Here is a 6,000-nt window from a genome sequence, read left to right as displayed (position 1 = left end):
ACAGTCTGAAAATCACAAAAACAAAAAATTTATATATATATATATATATATATATATATATATATATATATATATATATATATATATATATATATATATATATATATATATGTGTCACACTTGGTCTTTGTGTATAATTATACATTAACAATGAATGCAGAGTGAATAATTTTATGCATAATAATGTTTTTTCACTAAAAAAAGTCCAGTTTTAATAATAATAATAATAATGATAATAATAAACTAGTCAAAGGATGTTTACCATAATAATTTCATTCCTGCCTGTCATTGATAGTACCCCTAGCCTAAACAAGGAGCAAGGATGTAAATAATAATAATTCATTGTGTTATTTTGTACTTTTAATTAATAGAACCACAAAGCAAACCCCAAAAGCTAATTAAAAAGTAAAAAGACAGACACAGAATATTCAAGGCCACACAAACTCAAATTCAACTGAATCCATCACCAAAAAAACAAACAAAAAAAGGTCAAAAAATGTCACATTGATTAAATCAGATATTTGCTTTACTTTATAAAACTTTTTAATTAATTTCTTCATGTGCTGAAATGAGCTCAAAAGCAACATAAAAAAAACCCAAATGACAGCTTGCAAATACAGATAGGAACAAAGACCTTAATTTTCAGAGACGCATCTTGTGGTCTGATCAACCTAAATTGACAATTTCTCCATTTGGAAGGAAAAGAGAGAAATGTTCATGCATGAGAAGATCCTCCTTCATGTAAGTACTTTGCTGCAGGAGAGACAGGAAGGCAGCATTTTTTAAGACTTCAGCCAGGAAGTTTAGACTTTGGAACAAACGGGACTTCCAAACATATAGTGACACCCAAGCATACCACCACATTAGCTAAAAGTGACTTAAAGACAAAGTAAATGTTTTGGAGATGCCAAAAGAAATCCCTGATCTCGGTCCGACAGGAAACATGTGGGCAGAGCTGAGGCGATGTGCGAGAGCAAGGAGAGTAACCAACCTGACCAAAAAGCTCTGTCAGACCAAGTATCCGGCAAATGTTTGAGATACATCTTTGGACCCAAAATGCTTGACCCAATTCAAACTTTTGACTCCGAAGCAGGAAGAGAGAGAAATCTTAATCTTCTGGCATTCATCAAATGATGATAGTAATTCTATCTGACCTGAAACGGGAAATGTTGAGTCAATGAGTCTCAGAGGTTTTATTAAAAAAAAAAAAAAAATGGTGTAATGGCCTTTATGTGCTTCCTTAATTCCAGTCCCGTCTTGGTCCCCAACCTGTTTCCTACATGACTAATGATGCACCTAATTTTGCTTGAGTAACAACCATTTCTGAGGAACAGTAGACATCTTGTTTCATCTTCCGTTACGCGACCAAAGAGGAGGACGGCACTCGGCTCTGACCGATCATAAATCCTCCAGTCTGGGAGATAAAGTATCCTCCAGGCATTTTTCATCTGGGCGAAAGGCGCAACGGCTGTCAGTCAAAGAGGAGACGTTTCCCTTCTGCCGGAGTCTGCAGGCGATGAGTCTGCACCGTGCGCACTTCTCCCGTCTTGAGTGCTCACTGTTTCGCTCTGCGGGGCCGCGCCGCGCACTCCGACTCCTCATCCTTAACACAGTGACGGGGATTCGCTGATGAAAATGTCAGCTTGAATTTGATACTGGGAGGAGAGGAGGCAGAAAAGGGGATCGGGCCGTGCGTCACGGAACAGGTAGCAGATGGAAAATGAGAGATAACATTCGCTACACACGCGGCGGATGAATGATGATGCACCTGAGCTGCGAAGGTTCTGTCAGAAATGTTCTCGAGCATTCAAGCTTGGGAAAGATGTTTTTTTTTTTTTTTTTCTTCCTCTGCAGAAACATTTGAGTTTTAAATCAGTCTCTCCCTCAGGTCTCAGAGGATCACAAAGTCCTTTACAGCTTCAGCTATTTGAAAAAAGAAAAGAAATGAGAGTCGTCCTTCGCCTGTGGAAACACAGTCCGTTAGATGAGACAAAAGTCTGCTGTGTCGTGACTTCCCTCCGAAGCTCGATCCGGAGTTCATTATCGCTTTAGCACTGATGTGCTTGCTCTTCATAGTCAGCGGATTAAATTTTTAACAGTCCAATATGCTGCAGATTTCTTCCAGGATTGTCCCGTTTTCTTCCCATCAACTGACCAGATTCCCTTCATGTTTCAACAAGTGGACGGTTTGTTTCTTCCTGTTGCCCTGCTTCCCAAAAAGGCAACGTCTGTCGAGTGCCCGATTAGCGGTTGTCCTATCAACAGGTTGTCCAACCTGCAGCTCCTCCAGAGTTACCATGGCATGGTGACAATATTCCCTCTGTTGCTGGTAAATTCAATGTGGTGCTGACACTTCAAGTCTGGTTTAGATTACTTTACACAGCAGGATATAACCTGATTAATAAAAAAATAAATAAAAAATCTGATTTTGGTTTCTGCTTTTTACTTACTAGGGCCAAATTAGTTCTGTGATGTTTTGCTGCTACCTTGTAGAATCAAAGCATCACCAAAAGGACACATTTAATAAAAAAAGAAGAAAAAAAAAAGGAAATATGTATGGGTGGGCTCAGAAAAGCTTTGATCGGCTGACCTATGCAGGGCGCAAAAATGGCCAGATTATCTTTGGAAGGGTGGTCTCAGTCCAAATAAATAACTTACATTGGAAGCAACCAGGCAAGTGATAAACTGCTGATTTATATCTGAGGAAGCGTGATCTGCAGTGGCTTTTAGTCAGATGAAGCTGAGAAAGTTTGCACATGTGCAGAAGAGGAGACGCTGGATATGCCATTCGAAGGATGTTGCACAGAGTGAGGAGGAACAGAGGAAAGGCAAACAGATGAACCAGATGATCCGCTGTGGCGCCCCCTACAGGGAGAAGCTCAAGGAAGATGACGAATAAGATGCATCTCTTAGGATTTTTATGCATCTCTACACTGGACCAACAAAAACAAATTAATGCAGCAGTTCCTATGTCTGTGTCGGGAATTAATACATAAGAGAAGAAAAGCTCAACATCTTCTAATGTGTCTCTGAAACAGGTATTTAACTTCTTTTACAGTCATGTTAGATTACCTGTTTCTTGAGTCTTATCAAGAAAGAACACTTATAAAAAGTGGAGTGATTTAAATACAATAGAAATAAATACAAAAGCATATTTAAGAGGGATTTTTGTCTAAAAAGAAAACATGCACTTTAGTCATTACTAGTCCTTGAATTAAAAGGGATGTAAAAACCCTCGACTCTCTCTATGATTTACAGTTTCACACTTGTTTCTGATGCAGGAGTTGCTCCGACGCGTCCCGAGTTCAAGTTAAAACGCTCCCCAGAGGGCGTCTTTACTTCACGACTGCCTGCACAACAGAGGACGTGAAAACCTTCCAGACTTGGAAAGACTTCAGACTTCCCAGATCAATGATTCTCTTTCAGCACCTGCAGCAGCAGAAGAGACCAGACTTCAGATCAGCTAATCACTACTCTGAGCCAAGCTGGGCAGTTTGGTCATGAATATCGAGCGGCGTTTAGCTGCTCCTGACCCTGCGGTTCGGAGCCATGAGGCGTGTTTGTTTCTCGGCCCGGACTGTAAATACGGCTGCAGAACCGACGACGCTGGAATCAGAAGATAAGCAGGGCTGTGATGTTCGACCGCTGGGGGCTTTATCAGAAGGCGACGAGAAGAAAATAAAACGCTGCATTTGATGTGGCACCAGGCCGGCGTGCAGACACTTGAGGACACTTGACATGGTTGAAGACGCAGGAGTGAGACGGAGTTTCTGAGGCAAAACGTGGTCCAGGTTTATTATCCAACCAGGAAAAAGAAGTTTTTGTAAAAGATCTCAAGTATGTAATCTTTTATTTATTTATTTTTTAAAGATTTACATGAAGACATGGAGAGTTATTGTCTGATAATATAAAAAAAAATATGCAGTTACTTTTTATAAATTTTACAATTATTGACGCAGCAAAAAAAAAAAAAAAATCTATGACATTCATTGTTGACTTAATGAAATACAACTACTTAGGTCCAGATAATTACTTTAAAACTAAATAACATAAATAAATAAAGTTTTGATGAACTATTGCTACTGTTGAACTTATGCGGCTATACAAATGTATTGTATTATAAGTACAGTATTTCTTTGAGAAGCTGTGAGTCTTTTTACACAAATTACTTAAAAATCTGCTTTCAACTCTACATAGCATGACATCTCATTTATCATATTGCAGTGTAGCATTTGCTGGAATAATCATTTTTTTAATTAAACAAACTACTAAACCTTTCTTAATGTAAAGTACAAAATCACATTGTTGGGTAAACGCATTCGAGTTTGTTTTTTCAGTAGAAGACCTCTGGTCAGTCTGTCTTGTGTAGGACAAACATTTAGAGCTCTACGAACTGGAAACTTTGGAAAAAATTAGAAGCTCTGTTCTGATTAATGGACTGATTACTGGAGCATCTCTGTTCTATCGCAGCCTTCATCTTTTCCTGCTTTACTTCACAAAACAGCGGCGTTGACCGCGCGCTGCGGTCAGAGACAGAATGCTTTCAATACAGCACAGATCCTAATTAGTTTGGCTTCTGGAACATTCAATTACCATCCAACTGAGCACATTGAGTCAGCGAGGTTCAGCCAGTGCACTGCGATGATGAAGGTCGTCAAACTCCATTCATTTGTACATTCAGCTAGTTTTCATCAAGGCAGCCGCAGCAAACCTGAAGTTTTACCTTGCGAAAGACGTTTTAGGTTCGCCGGTGGAAAAGATTTCATGACGAAGCGGCTGCTTTGGCGCCGCTTTCTAACTTCGCGTGTTCTGGTAACGGTGCGGATCGTTTTCGTTTTAAATTACCGTGAAAAGAGAGAGAGAAACTATGAGAACTGAACAAAACAATTTTTTATTTTTTTGTAACAGTTCCATTTCAGCTTGAGAACAACCTCTCAGTGCATTTCATGCTTCAAGATGTCTCTTTCTGAAGAGAGTAACACAGAGTCCCGTTGGCAGAAGTGCAAAACCTCTAACTGTGGTAGCCGATGAACATGAGTGCTTCTGCTCCGTTTTTTGTATGTATCCAATAACAACATTAAGGCTAAAATAAATAGTCAATGCTGCAAATATTTACTCTCCACAACATTGATTTATTTGCTAAATAAAGTCTTTAAAACTTCAAAAGTATTGTGATTGCTCTTTCAAATATATATATATATATATATAAAAAACACCTGCCTCTTTTTTTTCCTTCTTTTGGTTAAAAAATAAAATCAAATCTGTGAAACCAGAGACTGTTCCAGCTCTGCTTTGCAAAAGACAAATGTTCCTTCAAGACAAAGTGAATTTAAGATTAAAAAAAAAAAAAAAACTTTTGTAGTTTCCAACATTACAAAAACGCTCAGCAGCCCTCCCGCTCCTCTCCCTCCTCCTCAATTTTCCGCCTCCTGCAGCTCTCTCCAAGTTTCTGAGATTCAACGCAGCGGGTTTCATTTGTGTGAGCCGTCTTTAAAAGAACAGGCTCACATGTTGTTCAGAACTTTTGTCTCCTCTCTGATATCCAGCTTTATAATGAACGCCAACTGAAGTTTTCACACTATGAAACTACATCTTCAAAACACCGAATCAATACAGAAAAGAAAAACTTAAACTAACAGAGATTTAGGATTTTGATTCATTCGTTTGAAGTTCCTTCATTTTATTTCTTAAATCTCTCAAACAAATCATAGACCGCTCAGAGTTTCTTTTGTTGGTATATTTTGCATACATAATGTAATTTATAAAACATGACCATAGAAGAAAAATAAGCTATGTAATAAATAAAAAAAAAGAGCAGGACGCAGCTTTTACCCAGAGAGGAGGAAATGGCTCCTTTTTCTTGTGGTAGATTGATCCACATTTCAATCATCCACATAAACATTCAGAAAACTGCCGTCAGTAAAAAGACAAGTCTTGTTTTCTGAACCTCAACCAAAGAAAAACACCAGAAAGAACTGTAAAAATCCTGCTCTTGGTCTG

The 6,000-nt window shown here is 38.6% G+C and overlaps 1 protein-coding gene across 1 annotated transcript in view; it reads right to left on the bottom strand.

The window, feature by feature from the left end:
* LOC106951555 (glutamate receptor ionotropic, delta-1-like) overlaps positions 1-6,000 on the bottom strand; it is a 234,350-nt gene that overhangs the window by 30,448 nt on the left and 197,902 nt on the right. The window lies entirely within an intron of this gene.

The sequence above is a fragment of the Poecilia latipinna genome, unplaced genomic scaffold, assembly GCF_001443285.1.
Source record: "Poecilia latipinna isolate Pla-1442-1.1 unplaced genomic scaffold, P_latipinna-1.0 Scaffold464, whole genome shotgun sequence".
In the NCBI taxonomy this organism is placed as follows: domain Eukaryota; kingdom Metazoa; phylum Chordata; class Actinopteri; order Cyprinodontiformes; family Poeciliidae; genus Poecilia; species Poecilia latipinna.
Note: the sequence above shows the minus strand (reverse complement) of the source record. Positions and strands in the feature narration are given on the sequence as shown.